We start from the raw sequence: 6,120 nt of genomic DNA on the forward strand, positions 1-6,120 counted from the left end.
TTCAGCAGGGGGCGGGGTTCGGGTCACCCAGGTACAATGATGCTGCATTTACAACGGTTATATTACTCTTACTGCGATATAAAACCTCTCTGTATGTCCTTCTGTTTTCCCGGCCACCGTTCATTCGATGGACTTCACACTCTGTGGTTGTGTCGAGAGGGGAGGTCGTTTGAATGAGCCACTCTCGAGGAAAGTGTTCGGAAAAATAGTCTGCCTAGTTACTTGAACAGATAAACTGAGATGGAGAGGAGATAAAATTGTCTGCACGAGGGCCTCGGATTTATTTAGTAAGGTTATACTGAGCTATAGAGCGTAAGAGATCGATCGAGCGAAAATGTCTAAGTCCCTAACAGTGCTGAGGTCGTCCGGAGCTTCGCCTCTGTAGAGCTCACTTCACCGATCGGCGTCTGGGCCAGCAGGGGACTCGCGTGGGCAGGGGGAATCGTCCTCATAGTCAGGGGCTGTGGGCTCCAGGCCCCCCTCCCTGTCGGCCCGGTCAGGAAAATCCATCAGGGGCATGAGGTGAACCGCTTCGGAGTAGGGAGGGGGCTGGGGGCTCTCTTTCTGGAGTGGTGCCGTGGTGATGAGGCGTGAGCAGAGTGTGCGGGCGCACGGGATGCAGCAGCACCCGCAGCAGACCAGAACCCCGGCAAAGCAGGCCAGGGATGACAAGAGGGCCAAGAGCAGGCCCTTCCATTTCCCGAACACGTCAGTCATCCATTTCTCCATGGGGTTATCGCTTCCAGAGTCCTCTGCGATCTGGAGGGAGAGAGCTCGAAGGCCGGCTAGGGGCCTTGTCACCGATCCATCAGGGGCCGTGTTGTTGGGGATGAAGGTGCAGCACTGAGCCCCGAACATTGAACAGACCCCCCCTTTTTCCGCCAGCAGCATGTCTAGGGCCATTCGATTCTGATACGCCATCAGAGAGGTGGCAGCCAGTTGTGATGCCAGGCCTTCCACCGCGTCGCGAGTTAGGTTGGACAGGCGCTGGACGTTATAGTGAATGTAATTAATGCGATCTACGTTCTTGTTGGGGGTGATCGGAAATATGGCCGCGATAAGGGGGATGTTTTCAAAACCTGATCCGCTAATTTGAACTTGTTCGGTACGCCCCGGGGGACACCTATGTTGTCCATGTACGTGGGCGTGTTCTTGGTCAGGTCAAAATGGTCTGTCATCGCGGTGGAGCACGAGGCCGTGTGGTTGCTGGGGCCAGGCAAACCCCGGGTAAATAGCGTGGCGGGCATGAGTAGGCGTACTATAATGCAGGTCCTGGACCAATGGGCCGGGAGGCGCAGTCTAAGGGTGTATCTGTCACAGATACGTCTGTGACAGACGTATCTGTGGCGTCCTACGCTAGGGCTGGTCATGTTGGGCCAAAGAGTGACGTTCGTGACGGAGTGGCACCACGACGGTGGTACCACTCTGACGGACAGCGTTCCGACCCTGGTGATGCACAAGTGGGTTGTCTCACCAGGGGAGTATACTGGTGGGAGAGAGTCGTTAAGGCCGGGGGGAAACAGAGAGCTAAGGAGGCCACACCCGGTAGGATCGTTCGTCATAAACAGAGCCAACATGCAGTGGGAACCAATGGGGTCGTCGGTGAAATTGAACAGTACCGGGGACGAGACGAGATGGGGGTGCGCCGAGGCACAGGCTACGCAGTCGGACAGCACCAGGAACCTGACCGTACCGGCTATCCAGCTAAGCCACGCATTAGCGTCAGTGTAGCCGGTCGCGAGCGCGATGGAATCGTGGGTCGGGAGCTGTCCTGTGGAATCCAAATTGAAGACAGTGACCGGGCCGTCGCGAGATACGATGGGTCGGACCGGGCGCTTAGGAGTCGACGTGCTGGCGCGGGCAGCTACGGCGGGTACGGCCGTGTGGGGCGTAGGGCTTGGTCGAAAATTAACTTTTAGCAAGGCTTTCGTGTCCGTACCGGCCTGCAGCACCCCCAACACAAGATAAACGGTGTCAGTGTCCACGCCACAAGCTCGAGACGACTCTAACGTGGCTTTGCCCCACCCTCGGTACGGGATAGCGGTAATGTTCTTGAGGGTAAGGGTGACCCTGCCGTTGCCCTCTGAGAGGGAGCCTCTCGCCTGCAGTGCGGCCGTCCCGTCTTGTCTGTGTGCTGTCTGAGAGCGGTTGGTCACATAATGGTTCTGGCTCGCCCCTGTCATCCACAGTACATTCGCTTACCCTACACACCAGCCTTTGCCGCCGCCGTGGGTTGACACCATCACCCCGTTGCCCTGGACTCCCTCGAAGGAACCCTTCTGGCCATCACAGAGGTACACATCGTACCCCACCCAGGCTGCAGGTCTGCCCCCGCACGGGATGATGTCACATAGGAGGAAGGAGTAGGTGGTGCTGGAACCGTGCGCATAGGTCAGAGATAGCCCACCGTATTTGTTGAGGCAGGGGTCGTCTGGGGACTTGACGGCCACTTGGGATGATCGTCTCCTGCGGCTTTGAGGATGCTGGGTTGGGGATCCCGGGGAGGGCCGTGTCTCCGCCGGCGGGGATTCGGTTGCGAGGGCCGTGACAGGTGTGGCCCAAAGGGAGACAAACCCCCACAGGACCAGGAAACCTAGTAGGGCACAGGTTAACCCTACCATGCCGATGATGCAGTGTCTATGGGTCCGGGCTTGTTGTCTCGTCATCGGGCCTGGTAGTCTCATGGTGCAGTCGGGTGAGGTCGCGCTGGGTGGCGGCGAGAGAGCGGTCGTTGGGGTTGTCCACTTTGCGGGTGGTGGTATGATGCCAGCGGGCGCCGCCCTTCCCTGCAAGGGAGACCGAAAAGGGGGTGGCCAACAGTACCTTATAAGGGCCCTCCCATCGGGGCTGAAGGGACTGTCTATTATGGACCTTGACCCAGACCCAATCCCCAGGAACAAGGAGCGGTGCCGGGGATGCTATAGGGGACAGGAGGGAGGTGACCTGTGAGTACAGAGCTCGGAAAGCAAGAGTTAGTGCCTGGACATATTCTAGGAGGATTTCGTCATAATGGTCTAGCACTGGACCTCTGGGGGGGGGGCTGTGGCCCGGGCATGGGCCTCCCAGTGACAAACTCGAAGGGGCTAAGCCCGCTCCGCAAGCTAGGGTGAGTGCGGACGCTGAACAGCGCCAGTGGGAGAGCGTCTAACCAAGTCATCTTTTTACTAGAGGCGTAGGCCGACAGTTCCTCACTCAAGTGCCGTTTCTGCCGCGGCCCGTGTCCCCGGGATGAACTACTTTTACGATCACGCTTTTGAGGGATCGGTTCGCCCTTTCCACCAGCCCCTGACTCTGGGGATGGTAGACGGAGTCAAACCGGTGAGCTATTCCTAACGCGGCCTCCACTTCCTGCAGTTTCTCGTTAGAGAAATGCGACCCCTTATCTGAGCAGATCAGTTTGGGGTATCCCCAGCGGGGAATGTTGTCGTTTAGTAAAGTTTTGACCACTGTCTTCACGGCTGGTGGGGAAAGATTCTACCCATCTGGTAAACCGGTCAACGATCACAAGGAGGTAGCGTTACCCCCGTACTTGGTTGGCCAGCCCCATGTCGGTATAGTCAATGTAGAGTTCCTGGAAAGGCAGTTGGGGAACGGGGAAGGTGCCTCTGTGAGGTTTGAGGCCGGGGCGTGGGTTGTGTATCTGGCAAGCCTGACAGTCTTTGATCACCGCCTGTATGTAGGCCCTCATCTCAGGGTGCCACCAGTTTTCCTAGATTGTTTCTATTGTTGCGCTGGCGGCTTCATTTGTGTGGGAGTGGTGGGACCGAGCCATGAGGGAGAGGGCTCGGGTGCTGAGCGCCGGCTTGCCATTTGAGTAGCGGTAGATTTCGGACCCGTCCTGGGCGCACCCTCGCACGATCCAGCTGCTCTTCTCATAGGGGCCAGCTAGTCCTGCATCTCACCGAGGTTTATGAGGAGGTCGCTCATGCTCTTCCCACATGGCTCCCCTTCCAGGGGGTCCCACAGGGAGAGGATCAGTGGCGGGGTGTAGCCTCCTGCTTTCTTGGCGGCTGCGTCGGCTGCGCTCTTTCCCCGAGAGACTAGGGAGTCTCCTTTGATGTGACATCGGCACTCGATGATGGCCACCTGCTCAGGCAGCTGGATTGCGAGGAGTATGTGGACAACGAGGTCTTCATGTTTCAGGGACGCGCCAGTAGAGGTCCGCATCCCCCGTCTCCCAGCCTGAGAGGCGTTCACATGGCAGAGCTCGTACACGTAGTTGCTGTCGGTGTAGAGGTCGAGACGTAGGTCTTTTGCGGCCTCAAGGGCGACGACCATGGTGGTGAGCTCGGCCCTTTGGGCCGAGGGATGCTCGGGGAGCATCCCGGAGTGTCTGGTGTGGCAGAGACCGGTCGGGCCCTGTTCCACCACCGCCCAAGAGGCGATGTTGGTTCCCACAGCGTCTTTGTAGCAGCATCCTTCAGTGTACCATACTGTCTTTGGGTTTTCCAGGGGCGACCCTTGGAGGTCAGGGCGATCTCGGAGTTCCGACAGGATCAGAGGTGCGCAGTTGTGGGGGGTCCCATCTGTGTTTGCGGGATACTCCCCGGTCATATTAACTCCTTCCGTAAAATAACTCACCGAGGGATCTATCAGGGCCTCGGTCAGTCGAACCTGGGTGATGGCCGATGATAGGGTGAAGAGCGCGCTTTCCACTGCAGCCTTGACTCCGTGGGAGGTGTGGACCACCGTGGGGTTGTGCATGGTGAGGAACTGTGTTTTCCGCAGGGCGATGGCGATGGCCATAAGGTGTTGGGCACAGCGAGGGAGCCCTATGCCCGGTACGGGTAGGGCAGAGCTGTGGTAAAGGAGGATCCTTCGGGTGCCGCTCTTTGCTTGCCAGAGTGTGGCCGCTACATTTCCGTTTCTTTGTGTGACGTCCAGATGGAAGGGGAACGTATAGTCGGGGGCTTGGAGGGCGGCGGCCGGGGCTTGGAGGGCCTGCTTCAGTTGTTGGAAGGCGGTGTCTTTTCCCGAGTCCCACTCCAGCGGTGTTTGAAGGTGTTGGGTGCCCGCCGTGGTCACCATCTGGCGGAGGGCTGTCGTTTGCTCGGTGAATTCTGGGAGGTATTGGCGGCTGTAGTTGCACAGGCCCAGAAAGGCTAACATCTGCTGGACCGTGGCGGGTCTTGGGTAATGCAGGATGGTTTCCCGGGTATCCTGGGTCATGTCTCGGCTGTCTCCCCCGACCATTCTCCCTAGGAATTTGACCACGGGCTGGACTGCATGGAGCTTGGGCCGCATGACTTTGTACCCCGCTTTCCCCAGGGTCTCTAGCAGGGTCTTGGTCGCTTCCATGCAGGATTGTCTGGTGGGGGCGGCGAGCAAGATGTCGTCTACATACTGGACCATCACTACTCCGTTGGGCAGTACGATGTCGTAGAGGTCTCTCCGCACGCAGTCGTTGAATATGGTGGGGGTCGACTGGCATCCCTGTGGCATTCAGGTGTAGGTGAGTATTTCGCCTCTCCAAGTGAAAGAGAAGATGTCTTGCGAGCCTTCGTCCAGGGGGATGCAGAAGGAGGCGTTGGCCAGGTCTACTGCTGAGAACCAGAGATGATCGGGGGTGATTCCGTGGAGGGCCACTTGTGGGTTCGGCACCCTCTCGGGGGGTCCTTCGATGGCGTCGTTCACCAGGCGGAGATCATGGGCCATCCTCTATGTGAGACCATCTGCCTTCAGGACAGGGAGAATTGGGGTGTTCCAGGGGGACTGAGAGGGTCGGAGGACTCCTGCGTCTCTGAGGCCCTGTATGGTGGCCGTGATCCCCGCCTCTGCTTCAGGTTTCACTCTGTACTGTGGCTGGTGAACCGGGGCTTGGCCGGGTTTGAGGGGGATGTGGATGTTGTGTTGGGTGGTACACCCCATGTCGTAGGCCCCAGCGGCCCAGAGTCCCTGAGGGAGGTCATCTAACATGGCTTTTACGTCGGGGACCTCTGCCTCCGGGGGGGCGGAGGTTGTTGCTTCCCTCGGGGGGGGGTGTCCGTTCGGCCTCCACTAGCTCTGCCACGCCCCAGGAGGCCGTTTGGGGAAAGGAGATCCGGGTCAGGGCCGCCGCAGGGGCCAGGTGCACATATGGGTTGTCAGTTGGGGTCCATTCTCGCACTTGAGTTGCTCTGC

This window comes from Pollachius pollachius (genome assembly GCF_949987615.1).
Source record: "Pollachius pollachius genome assembly, chromosome: 4".
Taxonomy (NCBI): domain Eukaryota; kingdom Metazoa; phylum Chordata; class Actinopteri; order Gadiformes; family Gadidae; genus Pollachius; species Pollachius pollachius.